The following is a 22,243-nucleotide window of genomic DNA, read 5'->3' as shown; positions in this document are numbered from 1 at the left end:
ATATCTTTAAGGTGTATCGTGTTATGCTATGTGCATCAGGGCCTAACTTCCTAAATTGTGGGGGGTTCCAAATTAAATGGTGTAATTTTGCATTGCTTAAATCTATTTCTAATTTTACCCATCTTTTATCAATCGGGTCATTTCCCCAGTCTAACACTAGTGCTAATACTATCGCTCTGTGATATTTTTTAAAATCAGGGAGTGCCAAACCACCCAGAGCTTTATCCCTACTCAGGACCTTGTAGGCGATCCGTGGTTTCTTATTCTTCCAAATAAATCTAGTAATAATATTATTCAATACCCTAAAAAAAGTTTGTGCCAGCGGGATCAGGAGTAGCTGCATTATATACGGGATCTTCGGGGCTAAAGACATTTTGACCGTATTTACTCGACCGATCCATGAGATCGGAAGGTGCATACTTTTTTTTATTTCCGGTTTGATCATGTCAAGGAGTGGGATATAGTTGAGAAGATACATTTTCCTTAAGGAGTTTGCAAGAGTAATTCCCAAATAACTTATTTTTTTACTCCAAGGAAAATGAAATGTTTCCTTGAGTTTAGATACTTCTTTATCATCTATGTTGATGTTTAGAACTACTGATTTAGTAAGGTTAACCTTATAATTGGATAGCTCTCCATATCTCCTCAGGGTGGCTAGGAGATTGGGTAGCAAAATCCTCAGTTTCACGATGTAGAACAATATGTCATCAGCGAAAGCCGAGAGCTTATGTTCGTCTCTCTCCACTACGCAACCACTTATATCCGGGTTCTTACGGATCATGACTAGTAAGGGTTCTAGGGTCAGAACAAACAGAAGGGGGGACAGGGGGCAGCCCTGCCTCGTTCCATTTTGAACTTCGCCGATGGGGTACCATTCACCCAGACAAATGCCGAGGGGGATTTATACAAGGCATTAATCCAATTCACTATGGTACCACCCAAACCGACTGCTCTCAATGTTCTCACCATGAAACCCCAGTCTACTCTGTCGAAGGCTTTCTCTGCATCTATCAACAGAAGTAGACCTGGGGTTCCCTTCGCTTTCATCGCCTCCATAACCAAGAGCGACCTAACACCATTGACCCTCCCCTCTCTCCCTGGTATGAAGCCTGTCTGGTTGGAGTGGATCCAATAAGGCATTTTGTCCTTTAGCCTACTGGTCAAAACCTTAGCGTATAGCTTGATATCTGTGTTCAACAAGGCTATCGGCCTATAGCTCGAACATAGTGAACGATCTTTCCCTTCTTTTGGTATTAATGTTACTGACGCAGTCAGTGCCCAGTCACAGAACTCCTCCTGGCCCCCTATTCCATTCCAGATCTGACATAGCTTGGGAATTAAGGACTTCCCAAATTTTTTATAGAGATGGACCATGAAGCCATCTGGTCCCGGGCTCTTACCGGAGGGAGATGCCCCCACGGCCCTCTCAATCTCCTCTACCGTAATCGGGCCGTCTAGTTCTTTTGCATCGCTGTCCGAAAGGGAAGGTAAGCCTGCCTCTCTAATAAACTCATCCATCTTCACCTCTATTTCCAGGGTGCCTATCCCATCATGCCTAACCTTATAAAGAGATGCGTAGTATCTCCTAAATTCTTCAGCTATATCTCGGGAGGTGTGTTTTAATATCCCCTTTTTATTCTGGATCTTGTCTATAAAGTTGGTGCCTCCCTTCCTTTTCAAAGTTGTTGACAGATGTTTCCCCACCTTATTACTCCGTCTAAATCTCTCTCTTTAAGGTTTTTGTTTAAGATATGCTTAGATTCAATATCCATTAAATCTTTAAGTTCTTCTCTTTTAATTATTAGTTGGTGTAGGAGCCTATTTTGATCACCATTAGCGGCCTTATGCAGATTTTCAAGATGATGTATTTCGTTCAAGGGTTCTAGTTTCCTTTTTGAGCTTTCTTTTTTCTCTTTGGCCCCTATTGAGATCAAAATGCCCCTTGGATAAGCTTTAAACGCCTCCCACAGGACTGATCCCGAAGTCTCTCCATTGTCATTTATCGAGAAAAACCCTTCAATTTCCTCCTGAATTTTACTACTTATGATAGGGCTATAGAGAAGCTTCTCATCCAACTGCCATGAGTGTGGGGGCCTCCTCAATCCTGGTAGCCCCACCCTCATTAGGACTGTAGCGTGGTCAGAAAGCGTGGTAGTCCCGATCCTCGTCTCCTTAACAAAATCTAATAGTCTGTGGTCCACCATAAAGTAATCGAGCCTTGAATAAGACTGGAGCAAAAAAAGTATAGTCCCTGTCTTTCGCGTGCAAAACTCTCCACGCATCAATCATTTGGCAGCTATGCAATTTCTGTCCCATTTTTTTTAGGAGGTTCCTGCTTACTCCCTGTAATCCGGAAGTACTGTCCAATGTTGGGTCTAGGCAGAAGTTGAGATCTCCCGCCAGTATAACCTCACCTGCCCGTCCATCAGCTTGGTCAAAACCTGGGATAAGTATTTGATTGGATTTTTATTAGGGCTGTAAATATTTGCTAAGGTAAAAATCCTATCACCCACCTTCACTTTCAAGAAGAGATAACGACCCTCTTGATCTGTACTTCTCTCCAGGATTGTAAACTTAATCCTTTTTGAGAACCCAATTGCCACCCCCTTGGCCCTCTTAATGGGGGAGGCAATTGGAGTACAGTCTGACGTGTGTATCCTGCGAGAGGTGGGTCTCTTGAAGAAACACGACATCAGCCTTGAGATGCTCTAGATCTTTCAACACTTTGTGTCTCTTGAGAGGGGATTTCAGCCCTTTCACATTATATGTCAAGCAAGTAAATTCTGTCATTTAATCTTTGAGTAGTCCTACTTCGCAATGGCAAATGTTTTTCTTTAAACTCCTATTCGGTGTGTCTGCAGGACCAGCACCCCCCTGCCCCACCTACCCCCACCCCCTCCATCCCCCCTCCCCCTGCTAGCAAAAGCCTGGCTAGAGGCCCTCGGTAGAGAAAGAGCATTAATCTCCACCCACGACCGGCTGAGATAGTAGAGTGTGACTCTGGCAGCGGGTCGCCACAGTCACCCTGCCCCCCCCCCAAAGAGGGGGGGAACAGGGCAAACGGGCGGCTGACGAACCACCGCCTCCCCCCCACCACCCCAAGATCGCCAACCCCGCGACAACAAGCAAGGTCTCTAGAGTCCTAGCAGCAATCAGGAACCTCAGCTTTCTACTTGGGCATAACAGGAACAGGAATTTTCGAGCTCTCTATAGAAGTCCTGCAAGTTCTCTGTATATTTCCTTGTCAAAAGAAGTTTATTGAGTATACAATGTTATAAAGATACATAAAGTAAGTTTACAAGGATCTATAAAGTAAGCTCATTGTTTTACAGTAGGATTTATATAGGTAAATATCACGAAATTTCAAATATTAAACATTGGGTTCACGTAGACCTAAATTAAAGATATATATCATTTCCTTAGTTACTTTTGTAGGTATTTAAATAATTTATACCTACTATACATATTGTTTACAAGTAGAGTGTATATAGGTCAAATAAATTCTGATAATGAGCTTTAATCGTAAGGTGGAGAAAAGGAAAGAGAAAGAAGAAAAAGGGTTGAAAGGTAGAGGTATGGTCCACAAGGTTGTCCCGCTCGTCAGTTTATTATTCTTTTTAGTTCTCTTTGAAGCCTTAGAATGGGTGTCTCTGTAAGTCATTTAATCTGTTACCATGGCAACAGGACAGAGTCATTGAAGTTTGACAGGAACTGTTGTTTTATCCAAGGATGCCAAAGTTTTTCAAATTTTGGAATTTGATTTTGATCGATGGCTACCATCTTAGCATGGGACATTGTATTATTCATTCTGTGAATTGTTTCTGCTAGTACCAATGTAGGAGATTTCCATGCCTTGGCCACTGTTTGTTTTGCAGCCGTTATTAGTTGGATCATAAGTTTGAATTGAGAGAGTGTTAACCATTCCGGTTTTAGATTAAGTAAAGTTAAATATGGATCTGGTTGTATTATTTTTTTAAATATTTTAGATGCAATCACGAAGACTTCCTTCCAGAAGGTTTGGATTACTGGGCACGTCCACCATATGTGTAAATATGTGCCTATTTCTGGGCATCCTCGAAAACAAAGAGCTGAGGTATTAGGTGAATATTTTGCCACTCTAGCGGGTACAAGGTACCAGCGAGTTAGGACTTTATAATTTGTCTCCAGTGCTAAGATGTTGGGTGAAGATGACTTAGATGTGAGCCATATGTTAGACCAGTCCGTGTCTTCTAAAGTTCGTCCCAGGTCCTCCTCCCACCTCTGAACGTAAGAGGGTCTATTAAGATTTGCTACTCCATATAATTGATTATAAAGTGATGAAATTGTACCTTTAGCAAATGGATCTTTTGTACAGATTGATTCAAAAATGGAAAATTGGGATAATGGTGTATCCCCCTTTAGGAATGGTGTATAGAAATTTTTGATTTGGAGATATCTAAATATCTCAGAGTTTGGTAGATCATATTTTTCTCTAAGCGATGGAAATGAAAGGAATGATTTAGATGCTATGAAGTAATTTAGTGTCTGAATGCCTGATGTTGTCCAAGCTTTAAAAGAATTTGGGTAGATCCATGCCGGATAAAAGGCCGGATTTCTGATAAAAGAAAGGAGAGGATTGTGTGGAGATTGTAACTGATATTTGGTTTTTAGTTTATCCCAGAGAGATAAGAAGTGTTTAGTTATGGGATTATGAATTTTAAAGCGGTCTTTAGGATCAAGCCATAATAAATTTGATATTAATAGAGGGTCATTTTCTGAAGCCTCTATAAATACCCATAATGGGATTTCCTGTTTTGCATGGTATTTGGACAGACTGGCCAAATGTGCTGCTCTGTAGTAGTTAGTAAAATTAGGGTATCCCAGGCCTCCTTTATTTTTGGGAAGATGTAGTGTGTGTATAGGTATACGTGGTTTAGAAGAGCCCCATATAAACGAAGTTGCTCTTTTTTGTACTATTCTCAAAAAATAGGAAGGAATTGGAATAGGGAGGACTCTGAATAGATAAAGCAATTTGGGTAGAATAGTCATTTTGATTGCATTAATCTTCCCTATCCAGGATAAAGGAAGTTGCGACCATTGTTTTATTAGATTTGTGATCTATCTTAATAAAGGAGGATAATTGGTTGAGAATAAGTCAGAATGAGATGCTGTTAAATGAATTCCAAGATATGGGATTGATTTTTCTGCCCATGTGAATGGGAGTGCAGCCCTAGCCGGGATCAATTCCATGTTTGTGAGTGAAATATTAAGCACTAGGCATTTCTTAGGATTAATCATAAGGCCGGATAGGGCTGCAAATCCATCAAGAGCTGGTATTAAGTTAGGACCAGAGACCTGTGGTGATGATAGAAAAAGTAATATATCGTCTGCAAATATACATAATTTGTGTGTAATACCTCCTACTTCAATGCCAGTTATAGTTTGGTTTGTTCTGATGTATTGGGCCATGGGTTCGAGTATAAGGGCAAATAATAAGGGAGATAATGGGCAACCCTGTCGGGTACCTCTTTCGATATTAAAGGCTTCAGATTTGTATCCAGCATATTTTATATAGGCTTTGGGTTTATTATATAATGCTTTGATCCATGTTAAAAAGTGGGGTCCAAAACCCCATTTTTGTAATGAATATTGCATATATTGCCAGGATACTGTGTCAAATGCCCTCTTAATATCGAGAGATAGAAAACATAAAGGGATTTTCCGTTTTTTAGCAATATGTGCCAATAACACTGCCCTGCGTATATTATCGCCTGCCTGTCTATTTGGCATGAAGCCTACTTGATCTCTATGTATTAATTTTCCTATAATGCTATTGAGGCGTTTTGCTATTATTTTTGCTAATAATTTAATATCGAGGTTTAACAGAGAGATAGGCCGATAATTCACACAGGAAGTATCATCAGAAAGGGGTTTTGGGATCATACAAACAATTGCCATTAGTGTTTCTTGCCGAAAAGAATGTCCATCTAGAAGTTTGGTAAAAGTTTCAGTGAGAATGGGAGAGAGTATTTCTGAGAATGTTTTATAGTATAAAGCCGAGTAGCCGTTTGGGCCTGGTCTTTTGTTAAGTTTTAGGTCTTTTATGGCGTTAGCAACTTCATCTATAGTTATAGGCTCATCCAAACTGCTTTTTTGATTCTGAGATAACTCAGGTAAGGTTATTTTTGAGAAGGATTCAGCCTCTGTAGGATTAAATTCATTGTTTGTCTTGTATAAAGTTGCGAGATGTGAGTGAAATTTATGGACTATTTTAACTGGATTACAAGTGTAAACATTTTTTGATAATTTCAAACGTATTGGTTTGAAAGATTTGTTAGTTGAATTTAATGCCCGAGCCAAATATGTACCTGGTTTGTTTGTATTCATGTAGAAATTGTGTTTGGAGCGTTTGAGGGATTTATCAACTCACTCAGTGAGAAATAGATCGTATTCCAATCTAGATTTTTCCAGATGAGATTTTGTACTCTGAGATGGATTATCTTGAAATGCTATGTAGGCTGCATTAAAATTGAGTTCTAGTTTTTTTTGCTAGATTTTTGCGTTCCCATTTAAATAGTGCCATTTGTCTTTGTATTGTACCACGCAAGACAGGCTTATGAGCTTCCCACAGTGTTATTGGGGAGATGTCTGTTGTATTATTAATTGATATGTATTCCTTTAAAGCTTGTTCAATGGCCATCTGATGTAGTAGGTGTTTGAGCATTATGTCCGGTAAGTACCACGTTGGGTCATGCGCTTTTGGTATGGCTGAGGCTATAGTAGTGTATACTGCATTATGGTCAGACCACGGAATCGGAATTATATCTGAAGCAATAATTTCTGGTATCATTCCTATTGTTAGAAAAATATGATCTATTCTGGTGAAGGTTTGATGAGGGTGCGAGAAATAAGTGAATTTCTTTTTCATTGGGTTACTTTCTCTCCACGAATCTACCAGATTGTATTTGGAAAGAAGTTGAGAAAAAGGTAATCTAGAGGTTATTCTGGATGGTGTAAAAGGTGATTTATCTAGAAATGGGAGGAGGACCTGGTTCGAATCCCCACACATTATCACTGTTCCTATTTTGTGTGTATTAATCACTTGTAATATATGTGAGAGGAATGGTGTAGGTTGTTTGTTAGGAGCGTAGTAGGAAATCACCGTGATTGCTGTATCCATTATATAACCCATGAGTATCAGGTATCTACCTTCTGGGTCTTTAATTTCTGATGATAAGGTGATTGGTGTGGATCGGTGAAATGCAATTAGAGTTCCCCTTTGCTTGGTACAGGCAGAAGCCGTGTAAATTTGTTGATAAAAAGGAGAAATATATTTTGGAGTAGAATCTTTGGTGAAGTGTGTTTCTTGGAGGCATACTATGTGAGCCTTCTTGTTATGGAAAGTACGGAAGGCTTTGGTCCTTTTTTGAGGGACATTTATTCCCTGAACATTCAGGGAAAGTATATTCAGTGGTGCCATGGCAACAGATCAAATAGTTTTGACTTACTTTTTGTTATGCAGAGCTGACTGCGCAGATCAATCTGTGTGGACTGAAGAGATGAATAGATAGAAAAGAAACCAGTGAATTCTGGAGTAAAGAGTAAACAAAAAACATATGAGATTAGATGATACATTGTATAAATTATTTTTTGCAAGTAATCACAATTTACCCGTGAAAGAGAATAAATATCTCTCTCAGGGGAATAAGTGCCTTCGTCACACTCCCACATAATATGGTTGGGAGAATGAGGAGGGCTAATGGGGGTACACGGATCTTCCGCTTACAGGAGAGAAGTGCTATGTCAAAAGACATCAAAATGATGTTTCATTAATTGGAGTGCAGAATATAGTTTTTGTTGAAAATATTTATTCCAGGGTGGTTGTATATGGTTAATCTTGCCCTAGGCTAAATAATTCAGTTAGAAAGGTACTGTTAATAACTTTGGTATTGATGAAGATAGTTTGAATTATTTTGGGATTTTAACCCTTTTAGAGTAAACAATTACATATTTTATTCATATGTAACTGTTTAGATATGTTAACTCATAAAATTGAGGTTGTATTGCTTCAGATTAGAATAAACAAAAACATAATTCTAGAAACTAGTTAGGTAATAATATATTTGTTTTAAGAAAAGAAAGAAAAAGCTTCCATTACTTCTGGATTATTGAACATATTTGTCCTAAAAAGTAATAAATCTATTGTTATTACCTGATAATATATAACTGAACAAGAATTTCCTTACTTCACTTATATATTCTAAGGCTATATAAATCAGAAGTAATAAGAAATATAACTGGAATGTAACATGATCCCACACAGTGTGTGACTATCAGAATGCAGTTACATTCAGTTATAAATACAAGTTTTTTATAGAGAACCGTCTCTTAGTATAATAAATGAAGAGATATCAGGAATTAGGATGTCAGTCCATTGAATCTTCTTGGTCCATGGATGATGTGGCATAACGGCCTCTTTTGTGAGAATGATGATTCCCATTTTGTTCTGAAATTTTCTGAGTGCTGCCTGAAGGTGAAGATGATGCCATTCTTCTGCGTGTGGGAAAGTTGCTGCTTGTGGGTTCTGTCAGATTTAATTTTAAAAGGGTTTGTTGTAGTTCATCTGCTGATCTGCTTCTGTAAATTGTACCTTGGTAGTTGAATCTGACTGAAAAGGGGAAGCCCCATTGATACATAATGTTGTGGCGTTGCAGTTCCATTAGTTGGGGTTTCATGGATCGTCTTTTAGTAATAGTAAGTTGGGATAGGTCAGCAAAAATTTGATAATTGTGTCCTTGAAAATTAAGTTCCTTTTTTTCTCTTGCAGCAATTAGTATTTGTTCTTTCGTTCTGTAATAATGAAATTTTGTGATTATATCACGTGGGGGTCCATCTTTCTTTTTGGCTGTGAGGGCTCTGTGTACTCTGTCCAGTTCTAAACGTTCAATAGGGATATCTGGCTTTAGTTCTTGTAATAGAGCAGTAATAGTAGATTGCAGGTCTGTCACAGTTTCAGGTATTCCCCTTATGCGCAAGTTTGAACGGCTGGCTCTATTTTCGTAATCTTCGAGCTTAGTTTGAAGTATTAAATTCTCTTCTTTTAATTGTTCCAATTCTGTTATATTTACTTGGGTTGTAATTTCAATTTCATCCATTTTTATTTCTAAGGCTGCGGTGCGGTTTCCCAGCTCTCATATTTCTTTGGTTAGGCTTTTTGTTATTTGGTCTGAGGTTTGTTTTAAAGCCTTATGAAGCATCTTTTCAAATTGTAATAATATTACTGGGGATGCTGAGGAGGCTTGTGGAGAAGTTTGTGAGAGGATTTGTTCTGTATCTGACTCAAATGGAGAGTCTTGCTGTGACATTTTCTGTCTGTGAGAGCGCCCTGATGCTGTATCTTGTGAGGTGACTGGAGCTGCTTTAGTTGCAGTGAGTGCCTGTGAGCTCTTTGTGAGGTGATTTTTATTTCTGCCACGGTTTCCTCCCAGTACCATATTTCCTGCCCAAACTTTCACAGTTTGTTTCCTGGGGCAAAAAGGTTCAAATAGATACCTTTTGAGACTGCAGGCTCCGCTTTGTCCTTCTCTTCTCTCCTCAGCGGTGCGGAGCTCTAACAATGCATGTCTGCTCCGCTAGGCTCTGCCCATGTCCCCCCGTGCTCTGTATATTTCAATCTAACTGTTCTGCCCTCTTTCACTACATTCAGTGAGAAAGGGAAACCCCAGCTGTATTTCATGTTTGCCTTCCTCAGTTCATCCAATAAAGGTCTAAGCTGGCGTCTCCTGGCTAGGGTCCCTGCCGAGATATCAGGAAATATCTGTATCCCTACTCCTTCGAATGTTACAGGCTGAACTTTCCTAAGATTGCTCCATATTCTTGCTTTCTCTTCAAAATGGTGGAACCTGATAATAATGTCTCTTGGTAAATCATCGCTGACGCTCGAAGGTTTCCTTAACCTATGGACCCGGTCAATCTTCAGTTCTTCATTTAAGCCTCTATCTAAGATTGAGTTGAAGATAGCTTTCATTTTGGCGGGAAGATCTTCGCCGTGTTGTTCTGGTAAGGCATGCAGTCTCAGGTTTTGTCTGCGACTTTGATTTTCATGTTCTTCAGCTTTATAAAGAATATCTCGTTGAGCCAACTGCAGGTTTCTTACTTGTTGTTTTAATTCAACTTTCCCGATTCTGATTCTGAGGCCTCCTCCACTATTTCCACTCGCCTCAGCAAATGGCCCAGATCCGATTTAACGTTAAGTATTTATGTTTTGATTACATTTTCCAGTTTGGCGAACATTTCCAGAAATTCCGTTTTTGTTGGCAGAGGTTCCATGCTGATGTCTTCCGCTGGGGAGTTGTCTTTTCTTTCCTCCTCGGGTGTTTCACCGTGAGCGCCTTGGTTCTTCCCTGTTTCTTTCTTTTTATCCTTCCCACTCTGCTGTTTACTTTCTTGGGCTAGGTTCTTTGGGCTTCCTGGATTTGGTTCCTTTAGATACTTTTGGATAGAACTTGAATTAAGGCTTTCTCTCGGCTGCTTCACTTCTGCTCCTCTTTGAGAGAGCCCTCTCATTTGCTCCTCTCCCCTTGGGCCGCCTCTCCCTCTACCGGCCTGCAAAATTATTCTCTTCTCCCCTTTTCTCTTCTTTGTCCACTCCCCGCTCCAGGCCTCTCCCCTGTTCCTTTAAGTAAATATATTGCAGAGCCCTGGGTTGTCCAATAGGCTGTGGTTCTCTCCCAGACCTTTAGCGTATAGTTGGTCAAACTCAGATAGGTTCACGGTTGTCTGCATGTTTACCTCTCTTTATCAGTGATGCTCAAGCAGAGATCCCGTCATTCAGCCTGCAGCAGTGTGTTTATTAAAGTGGGAAGTATACTTATTTTCCACTATTTCCCCTTTTTTTTTCTTCTATTTTTCCCAATCACCTCCGTCTCCTTTGACCTTTATTGTGTCGCAGCCATCCCTGCAGACCTCGTCACTCATTGAACTAGACAACAGCTAAACAGTCTCTCCATACACATTACTACTGGCCCCTAGAACCTCTAATAAACTTCAGATCGTTCAGCTTGCAAAAAAAAAAAACAGTTCTCCCCACCTTACCTCCGCAGCCGGATCCAAATTCTCATGGAAATCATCCAAATTCCCGCTGTTTAGCGCAAATTCTGTCTACCGCGCTGGTGCGGGCCCCGAGTGCAGCCTCTCCACTCACCTCCGAATCGGATCGTGCCCGGGATCAGCCAAAGAGTTGCAAGATCTGTCCTCTTGCGAGCCGCCTCTACTCACTGTAGCTGCGCTGTGCCAGGTGTGTAGGATACCATCTTATTCATCATCATTCCTGACCTGGAGCCGGGTTAACAGGGAGGCTTTGGGGGCTGGATAGGGACGACCGGGGGATGCTGTGGATAGTGCTTCATATCCAACGCCCTGCCAGAGTGGTCTGAGGGAGACAGAGAGGAGAGCCCGTCCCGGGCTCTCAAAGTCCCATGCAGCTCGGGATCAGAGCCAGCTCACGGCTCCAGCGGGGTCGGCGGCTTCTCGTCCCAGACGCAGCTGGTGTTCGGGTCGCGCGCTGCTCTGCCGCCTGCTTCTACAGCGCCGCTGCCAGGCCACTCCCCCATACGTGTGCATCACATCACGCACCATAATGACCTTATTTCTAATAGGTAGAAAAAAATTGGTCAGTTCTAGTACAGGACATCCCATACCCTATGCACACCTCATTTGAAACCATTTTACTGTAGCATTTTGGAGATATGTAACGTTATTCGACTTTGGAGGCCTATAACGACCTCGATTAATCGAATAACGTGACATATCTCCAAAATGCTACAGTAAAATGGTTTCAAATTAGCTGTGCATAGGGTATGGGACGTCCTATACTAGAACTGACCATTCTTTTTTTCTACTTATTAGAAATGAGGTCATTATAGGCCTCCAAAGTTGAATAACGTGACATATCTCCATAACGCTACTGTAAAATGGTTTCAAATAAGGTGTGCTTAGTGTATGGGACGTTCTGTATCAGAACTCACCATTCTTTTTTTCTACTTATTAGAAATTAGGTCGTTATAGGCCTCCAAAGTCGAATAACATGACATATCTCCAAAATGCTACAGTAAAATGGTTTTAAATGAGGTGTGCATAGGGTATGGGACGTCCTGTACTAGAACTGACCATTCTTTTTTTCTACTTATTAGAAGTGAGGTTGTTATAGGCCTCCAAATTCGAATAACGTGACATATCTCCAAAACGCTACAGTAAAATGTTTTCAAATGAGGTGTGCATAGGGTATGGGATGTCCTGTACTAGAACTGACCATTCTTTTTTTCTACTTATTGTAAATTAGTTATTTATACACCTCCAAAGTCGAATAACGTGACATATCTCCAAAATGCTACAGTAAAATGGTTTCAAATTAGCTGTGCATAGGGTATGGGACGTCCTATACTAGAACTGACCATTCTTTTTTTCTACTTATTAGAAATGAGGTCATTATAGGCCTCCAAAGTTGAATAACGTGACATATCTCCATAACGCTACTGTAAAATGGTTTCAAATAAGGTGTGCTTAGTGTATGGGACGTTCTGTATCAGAACTCACCATTCTTTTTTTCTACTTATTAGAAATTAGGTCGTTATAGGCCTCCAAAGTCGAATAACATGACATATCTCCAAAATGCTACAGTAAAATGGTTTTAAATGAGGTGTGCATAGGGTATGGGACGTCCTGTACTAGAACTGACCATTCTTTTTTTCTACTTATTAGAAGTGAGGTTGTTATAGGCCTCCAAATTCGAATAACGTGACATATCTCCAAAACGCTACAGTAAAATGTTTTCAAATGAGGTGTGCATAGGGTATGGGATGTCCTGTACTAGAACTGACCATTCTTTTTTTCTACTTATTGTAAATTAGTTATTTATACACTTCCAAAGTCGAATAACGTGACATATCTCCAAAATGCTACAGTAAAATGGTTTCAAATTAGGTGTGCATAGGGTATGGGACGTCCTGTACTAGAACTGACCATTCTTTTTTTCTACTTATTAGAAATGAGGTTTTTATAGGCCTCCAAAGTCGAATAATGTGACATATCTCCAAAACGCTACAGTAAAATGGTTTCAAATGAGGTGTGCATAGTGTATGGGATGTCCTGTACTAGAACTGACCATTCTTTTTTTTCTACTTATTGGAAATGAGTTATTTATACACCTCCAAATTCAAATAACGTGACATATTTCTAAAAAGCTACAGTAAAATGGTTTCAAATTAAGTGTGCATAGGGTATGGGATGTCCTGTACTAGAACTGACCATTCTTTTTTTCTACTTATTAGAAATTAGGTCGTTATAGGCCTCCAAAGTCGAATAACATGACATATCTCCAAAACTCTACAGTAAAATGGTTTCAAATGAGGTGTGCATAGGGCATGGGATGTCCTGTACTAGAACTGACCATTCTTTTTTCTACTTATTAGAAATGAGGTCGTTATAGGCCTCCAAAGTCGAATAACGTGACATATTTCTAAAAAGTTACAGTAAAATGGTTTCAAATTAGGTGTGCTTAGTGTAAGGGACGTCCTGTACTCGAACTGACCATTCTTTTTTTCTACTTATTAGAAATGAGGTTGTTATGTGGAGAGAAAAAGACTGCGCTAGTCCAAGAAAACATTAAGGGTGGACAAAACCCCCAAAAAGCTGCAATTAATGTGAGATAAACACAAGCAAAAATAAAAAATAGATAAAATCGTGCTAGATAAAGTCCACAGTGAAAAAAAAAAATAAATGAATATATAAAAAAGTCCCAATATTGCACCAACGATGTAGGTTGTAGTTCACCAATCAATTGAATCAGCATGAACTTAACACCATGTTAAATACAAGCTTACCAGATAGCAAGCCAAATCTTGCAGATGGCCGTAACCCCAGCCTGGGTTGTAGATCTTGTAATTTGAATCAAACACATGTAGAATCCACTCAAAGCAGGTATCAGTATAAATCAAAAAATAAATATATCATAGTGTGATACTATAAAGACTATATATTGTGCACAGTAGAAACAGAGTGCCTTAACATCATGACCAGGAATGGACAAAATGTCACCTTCATGAAAAGAGCAAACTCAAGTGACCCGTCACCACACAGAAGGCCTCCTTACCAAACGCTGAGAGAAAACAGGCAGAAGTCTCCTTTAAGAGGCAGGATGTCAGCTGTACCCAAATTGCACTTAGATGTTAAACCCTATTGGCGCTCACAGCGTGGAATCGAAGGGACCGTCCGACCATAGATGCCAATGGTTAGTGACCCAAAGGAAGATATAACACACTGTAGACGCACACAGCCTGTGGTGCCCAGGCACAGAATCAGACTGGAGATACCTTTTTGCAGCAAGCTGTTTTTTTTTGCAGCAAGGTTGTTGTATGCTTCCAAAGTTGAATAACGGGACATATCTCCAAAACACTACAGTAAAATGGTTTCAAATGAGATATGCATAGTGTATGGGACGTCCTGTACTAGAACTGACCATTCTTTTTTTCTACTTATTAGAAATGAGGTTGTTATAGGCCTCCATAGTCGAATAACGTGACATATCTCCAAAACTCTACAGTAAAATGGTTTCAAATGAGGTGTGCATAGGGCATGGGATGTCCTGTACTAGAACTGACCATTCTTTTTTTCTACTTATTAGAAATGAGGTCGTTATAGGCCTCCAAAGTCGAATAACGTGACATATCTCCAAAATGCTACAGTAAAATGGTTTCAAATTAGCTGTGCATAGGGTATGGGATGTCCGGTACTAGGACTGACCATTTTTTTTATACTTATTGGAAATGAGTTATTTATACACCTCCAAAGTCAAATAATGTGACATATTTCTAAAATGCTACAGTAAAATGGTTTCAAATTAAGTGTGCATAGTGTATGGGATGTCCTGTACTAGAACTGACCATTCTTTATTTCTACTTATTAGAAATTAGGTCGTTATAGGCCTCCAAAGTCGAATAATGTGACATATCCCAAAAACGCTACAGTAAAATGGTTTCAAATGAGGTGTACATAGGGTATGGGACATCCTGTATCAGAACTGACCATTCTTTTTTTCTACTTATTGGAAATTAGTTATTTATACACCTCCAAAGTCGAATAACGTGACATATCTCCAAAATGCAACAGTAAAATGGTTTCAAAATAGGTGTGCATAGGGTATGGGACGTCTTGTACTAGAACTGACCATTCTTTTTTTCTACTTATCAGAAATGAGGTTTTTATAGGCCTCCAAAGTCGAATAATGTGACATATCTCCAAAACGCTACAGTAAAATGGTTTCAAATGAGGTGTGCATAGTGTATGGGATGTCCTGTACTAGAACTGACCATTCTTTTTTTCTACTTATTGGAAATGAGTTATTTATACACCTCCAAATTCAAATAATGTGACATATTTCTAAAATGCTACAGTAAAATGGTTTCAAATTAGGTATGCATAGGGTATGGGATGTCCTGTACTAGAACTGACCATTCTTTTTTTCTACTTAGTAGAAATTAGGTCATTATAGGCCTCCAAAGTCGAATAACGTGACATATTTCTAATAAGCTACAGTAAAATGGTTTCAAATTAGGTGTGCTTAGTGTATGGGATGTCCTGTACTAGAACTGACCATTCTTTTTTTCTACTTATTAGAAATGAGGTCGTTATAGGCCTCCAAAGTCGAATAACGTGACATATTTCTAAAAAGCTACAGTAAAATGGTTTCAAATTAAGTGTGCATAGGGTATGGGATGTCCTGTACTAGAACTGACCATTCTTTTTTTCTACTTATTAGAAATTAGGTCGTTATAGGCCTCCAAAGTCGAATAACATGACATATCTCCAAAACTCTACAGTAAAATGGTTTCAAATGAGGTGTGCATAGGGCATGGGATGTCCTGTACTAGAACTGACCATTCTTTTTTCTACTTATTAGAAATGAGGTCGTTATAGGCCTCCAAAGTCGAATAACATGACATATTTCTAAAAAGTTACAGTAAAATGGTTTCAAATTAGGTGTGCTTAGTGTATGGGACGTCCTGTACTCAAACTGACCATTCTTTTTTTCTACTTATTAGAAATGAGGTTGTTATATGGAGAGAAAAAGACTGCGCTAGTCCAAGAAAACATTAAGGGTGGACAAAACCCCCAAAAAGCTGCAATTAATGTGAGATAAACACAAGCAAAAATAAAAAATAGATAAAATCGTGCTAGATAAAGTCCACAGTGAAAAAATAAATAAATGAATATATAAAAAAGTCCCAATATTGCACCAACGATGTAGGTTGTAGTTCACCAATCAATTGAATCAGCATGAACTTAACACTATGTTAAATACAAGCTTACCAGATAGCAAGCCAAATCTTGCAGATGGCCGTAACCCCAGCCTGGGTTGTAGATCTTGTAATTTGAATCAAACACATGTAGAATCCACTCAAAGCAGGTATCGGTATAAATCAAAAAATAAATATATCATAGTGTGATACTATAAAGACTATATATTGTGCACAGTAGAAACAGAGTGCCTTAAAATCATGACCAGGAAAGGACAAAATGCCACCTTCATGAAAAGAGCAAACTCAAGTGACCCGTCACCACACAGAAGGCCTCCTTACCAAACGCTGAGAGAAAACAGGCAGATGTCTCCTTTAAGAGGCAGGATGTCAGCTGTACCCAAATTGCACTTAGATGTTAAACCCTATTGGCGCTCACAGCGTGGAATCGAAGGGACCGTCCGACCATAGATGCCAATGGTTAGTGACCCAAAGGAAGATATAACACACTGTAGATGCACACAGCCTGTGGTGCCCAGGCACAGAATCAGACTGGAGATACCTTTTTGCAGCAAGCTGTTTTTTTTTTGCAGCAAGGCTGTTATATGCCTCCAAAGTTGAATAACGTGACATATCTCCAAAACACTACAGTAAAATGGTTTCAAATGAGGTATGCATAGTGTATGGGATGTCCTGTACTAGAACTGACCATTCTTTTTTTCTACTTATTAGAAATGAGGTCGTTATAGGCCTCCAAAGTCGAATAACGTGACATATTTCTAAAAAGCTACAGTAAAATGGTTTCAAATTAAGTGTGCATAGTGTATGGGACGTCCTGTACTAGAACTCAAAATTATTTTTTTCTACTTATTAGAAATGAGGTCGTTATAGGCCTCCAAATTTGAATAACATTACATATTTCTAAAAAGCTACAGTAAAATGGTTTCAAATTAGCTGTGCATAGGGTATGGGACGTCCTGTACTAGAACAGACCATTCTTTTTTTCTACTTATTAGAAATGAGGTCGTTATAGGCCTCCAAAGTCGAATAATTGACACATTTCTAAAAAGCTACAGTAAAATGGTTTCAAATTAAGTGTGCTTAGTGTATGGGACATCCTGTACTAGAACTGACCATTCTTTTTTTTCTACTTATTAGAAATGAGGTTGTTATAGGCCTCCAAAGTCGAATAACGTGACATATCTCCAAAATGCTACAGTAAAATGGTTTCAAATGAGGTGTGCATAGGGTATGGGATGTCCTGTACTAGAACTGACCATTCTTTTTTTCTACTTATTAGAAATTAGGTTGTTATAGGCCTCCAAATTCGAATAACGTGACATATCTCCAAAACGCTACAGTAAAATGTTTTCAAATGAGGTGTGCATAGGGTATGGGATGTCCTGTACTAGAACTGACCATTCTTTTTTTCTACTTATTGGAAATTAGTTATTTATACACCTCCAAAGTCGAGTAATGTGACATATTTCAAAAATGCTACAGTAAAATGGTTTCAAATTAGGTGTGCATAGGGTATGGGATGTCCTATACTAGAACTGACCATTTTTTTTATACTTATTGGAAATTAGTTATTTATACACCTCCAAAGTCGAATAATGTGACATATTTCTAAAATGCTACAGTAAAATGGTTTCAAATTAAGTGTGCATAGTGTATGGGATGTCCTGTACTAGAACTGACCATTCTTTTTTTCTATTAGAAATGAGGTTGTTATAGGCCTCCAAATTTGAATAACGTGACATATCTTCAAAACGCTACAGTAAAATGTTTTCAAATGAGGTGTGCATAGGGTATGGGATGTCCTGTACTAGAACTGACCATTCTTTTTTTCTACTTATTGGAAATGAGTTATTTATACACCTCCAAAGTCGAATAATGTGACATATTTCTAAAATGCTACAGTAAAATGGTTTCAAATTACTGTATTTATCGGTGTATAACACGCACAGGCGTATAACACGCACATTAATTTTAAGAGGGAAGTTTCAGGAAAAAAACCTACATTTTAAATAAGAAACTTTGAAGCAAAATAAGAGTCAGTGCCCATCTGCAGCCTGACCATTGCCATCAATGCAGCCTGATCAATGCCCATCTGCAGCCTCACAAGTGTCATCAATGCAGCCTCACCATTGCCATCAATGCAGCAGCCTCACCATTGCCATCAATGCAGCAGCCTCACCATTGCCATCAATGCAGCAGCCTCACCATTGAAATCAGTGCAGCCTGATCGAACAGAACAGTGGTCCAATGGCGGCCCAGGAGACGGGGCTTCCTATTACAGAGGCCACCAAGTAAACAGGAGATTCTCACTGAATGTAATCTGACGGCGCTCATCCCGCCCCGCTCTCTGTCCCCTCTGAGGCAGCTAAAATTGAAGTATTGGCGTATAACACGCACACGCTATTTGCACCTGATTTTTATGGTGAAAAAGTGAGTGTTATACGCCAATAAATACAGTAATCACTTCAGCCCCGGAAGGATTTACTCCCTTCCTGACCAGAGCACTTTTTACAATTTGGCACTGCGTCGCTTTAACTGCTAATTGCGCGGCCATGCAATGCTGTACCCAAACAAAATTTGCGTCCTTTTCTTCCCACAAATAGAGCTTTCTTTTGATGTTATTTGATCACCTCTGCGGTTTTTATTGTTTGCGCTATAAACGGAAAAAGACCGAAAATTTTGAAAAAAAATGACATTTTCTACTTTTTGTTATAAAAAAAATCCAATAAACTCAATTTTAGTCATACATTTAGGCCAAAATGTATTTGGCCACATGTCTTTGGTAAAAAAAATGTCAATAAGTGTATATTTATTGGTTTGCGCAAAAGTTATAGCGTCTACAAACTAGGGTACATTTTCTGGAATTTACACAGCTTTTAGTTTATGACTGCCTATGCCATTTCTTGAGGTGCTAAAATAGCAGGGCAGTACAAACCCCCCCCCCCCCCAATGATCCCATTTTGGAAAGTAGACACCTCAAGGAAATTGCTAAGAGGCATGTTGAGCCCATTGAATATTAATTTTTTTTGTCCCAAATGATTGAATAATGACAAAAAAAAAAAATTACAAAAAGTTGTCACTAAATGATATATTGCTCACACAGGCCATGGGCATATGTGGAATTGCACCCCAAAATACATTCAGCTGCTTCTCCTGAGTACGGGGATACCACATGTGTGGGACTTTTTGGGAGCCTAGCCGCGTACGGGGCCCCGAAAACCAACCACCGCCTTCAGGATTTCTAAGGGCGTAAATTTTTTATTTCACTCCTCACTAACTATCACAGTTTTGAAGGCCATAAAATGCCCAGATGGCACAACCCCCCCCCCCCCCAAATGACCCCATTTTGGAAAGTAGACACCCCAAGCTATTTGCTGAGAGGCATGTTGAGTCCATGGAATATTTTATATTTTGACACAAGTTGCGGGAATGTGACATATTTTTTTTTGCACAAAGTTGTCACTAAATGATATATTGCTCACACAGGCCATGGGCATATGTGGAATTGCACCCCAAAATACATTTAGCTGCTTCTCCTGAGTATGGGGATACCACATGTGGGACTTTTTGGTAGCCTAACCGCGTACGGGGCCCCGAAAACCAATCACCGCCTTCAGGATTTCTAAGGGTGTAAATTTTTGATCTCATTCTTCACTGCCTATCACAGTTTCAGAGGCCATGGAATGCCAAGGTGGCACAAAACCCCCCCAAATGACCCCATTTTGGAAAGTAGACACCCCAAGCTATTTGCTGAGAGGCATGGTGAGTATTTTGCAGACCTCACTTTTTGACACAAAGTTTTCGAAACTGTGATAGGCAGTGAAGAGTGAAATCAAAAATTTACGCCCTTAGAAAGCCTGAAGGCGGTGCTTGTTTTTCGGGGTCCCGTGCGCGGCTAGGCTCCCAAAAAGTCTCACACATGTGGTATCCCTGTACTCAGGAGAAGCAACAGAATGTATTTTGGGGTGTTAATTTCACATATTCCCATGGCATGTTTGAGCAATATATCATTTAGTGACAACTTTGTGCAAAAAAAAAAAAAAAAATTGTCTTTTTCCCGCAACTTGTGTCACAATATAAAATATTCCATGGACTCGACATGCCTCTCAGCAAATAGCTTAGGGTGTCTACTTTCCAAAATTGGGTCATTTGGGGGATTTTGAACTGTCCTGGCATTTTATGCACAACATTTAGAAGCTTATGTCACACGTTACCCACTCTTCTAACCACTTGAAGACAAAGCCCTTTCTGACACTTTTTGTTTACATGAAAAAATTATTTTTTTTTTGCAAGAAAATTACTTTGAACCCCCAAACATTATATATTTTTTTAAAGAAAATGCCCTACAGATTAAAATGGTGGGTGTTTGATTTTTTTTTCACACAGTATTTGCGCAGCAATTTTTCAAACGCATTTTTTGGGGAAAAAACACACTTTTTAAAATTTTAATGCACTAAAACACACTATATTGCCGACCGCTGGCTGAAAAGAAGGATACCAAGATGATACCTAAACCTGCAGGCATCATTCTGGTATAACCACTCAAAGTCGTGAATTGCGTACCTGAAGACAAAAAAATGGTTAACAATAAAACACAGTAAATGGTAAAGTATAAAAAATTGCATACCTGAAAAGAAAACATGATAAAACATAATAACAATAAAACATTGCAGAAAAGAAAACAGTAAAAAAGAGCAGATCAACAGAGAGAGAATAAAGAGAGAGAGAGAACAATGAAAGGACAACTATTTTTTTTATTTTATATTTTTTTTTTTTTTTTTTACACTTTTTTTTGTAACTGTAACTTTTATAACTGTAACCGGTTCCAGGTTCGGGTCTCTCAAAATGCGATGGCATCTTGGGAGACCCTGTGAAAGTGTGCCTAGTTTGTGCAATGCTGTACCCTACGCTAATACGCAACTAGTGCATGGTAGAGTTCAAAACATTCACCAATGCAAAGACCGGGATTGTCAGGACAGGAGGGACAATAATAGCGGGTGTCACACCTATATCCGCGCTTGCTGCAGACATGACATCTTTTTTGGGTGGGTTCGTTGGGTAGGGGTACTCAGGAGGACATAAAAATGCCTCTCATGCAGCCGACTGCATTTGGTTGGGGATGTGAATGGGGGAAGTACGGGTGCTGCAGAAGTGGTGGGTTCCCAATTATTAGGATTGGCGAATGCAGCAGGAAGGGCATTATGGGCACGACGGGCCTGTTTGTCTTCTTCTTGGTGGCAGCGGGACACTACTTGTGCTTGTCACCTCACCAGCTTGAACTGCACTTATGGGACTCACCACGTCACCAAGTGTTACTGCAGTGCTGGTTTGACTATGACCGGGGTGTACTAGGCCGCTGGTGCTTGCCACTTCACCAGAACGCTACCAAAAAAACAGCGATCGCAGGGATCAGGCCTGACTCTGCGAACGCTGCAGTTATGTGTTTAGTGTTTTGTAAGTGACAGTAATCGATCGATACTGCACTTGGGTGGGCTGGGCTGGGCCGGGCAGAGGGGCAAAATGCAGGTGCTAGCAGGTATCTGGGCTGATCCCGCTAACACTGCGTTTTTGGTAACCCTAAACTGCTGGGGATGCTAGTATAGATCTGATCGGATCAGATATTGATCCGTTCAGATACTATACTACTAAGGGAGGTGTACGGTGTGTGCGTGGGTGTTAGCGGTACTGGCGCCAACCTGATGCTGCTTGGGGCTGGTGCTTGCCAGTTCACCAAAACGCTACCAAAAAAACTGTTAGCGATCGCAGGGATCAGGCCTGACTCTGAGAACGCTGCAGTTATGCGTTTAGTGTTTTGTAAGTGACAGTGATCGATCGATACTGCACTTGGGTGGGCTGGGCTGGGCCGGGCGTAGGGGCAAAATGCAGGTGCTAGCAGGTATCTGGGCTGATCCCGCTAACACTGCGTTTTTGGGAACCCTAAACTGCTGGGG

The sequence above is a fragment of the Aquarana catesbeiana genome, linkage group LG12, assembly GCF_042186555.1.
Source record: "Aquarana catesbeiana isolate 2022-GZ linkage group LG12, ASM4218655v1, whole genome shotgun sequence".
Lineage (NCBI taxonomy): Eukaryota > Metazoa > Chordata > Amphibia > Anura > Ranidae > Aquarana > Aquarana catesbeiana.
Note: the sequence above shows the minus strand (reverse complement) of the source record.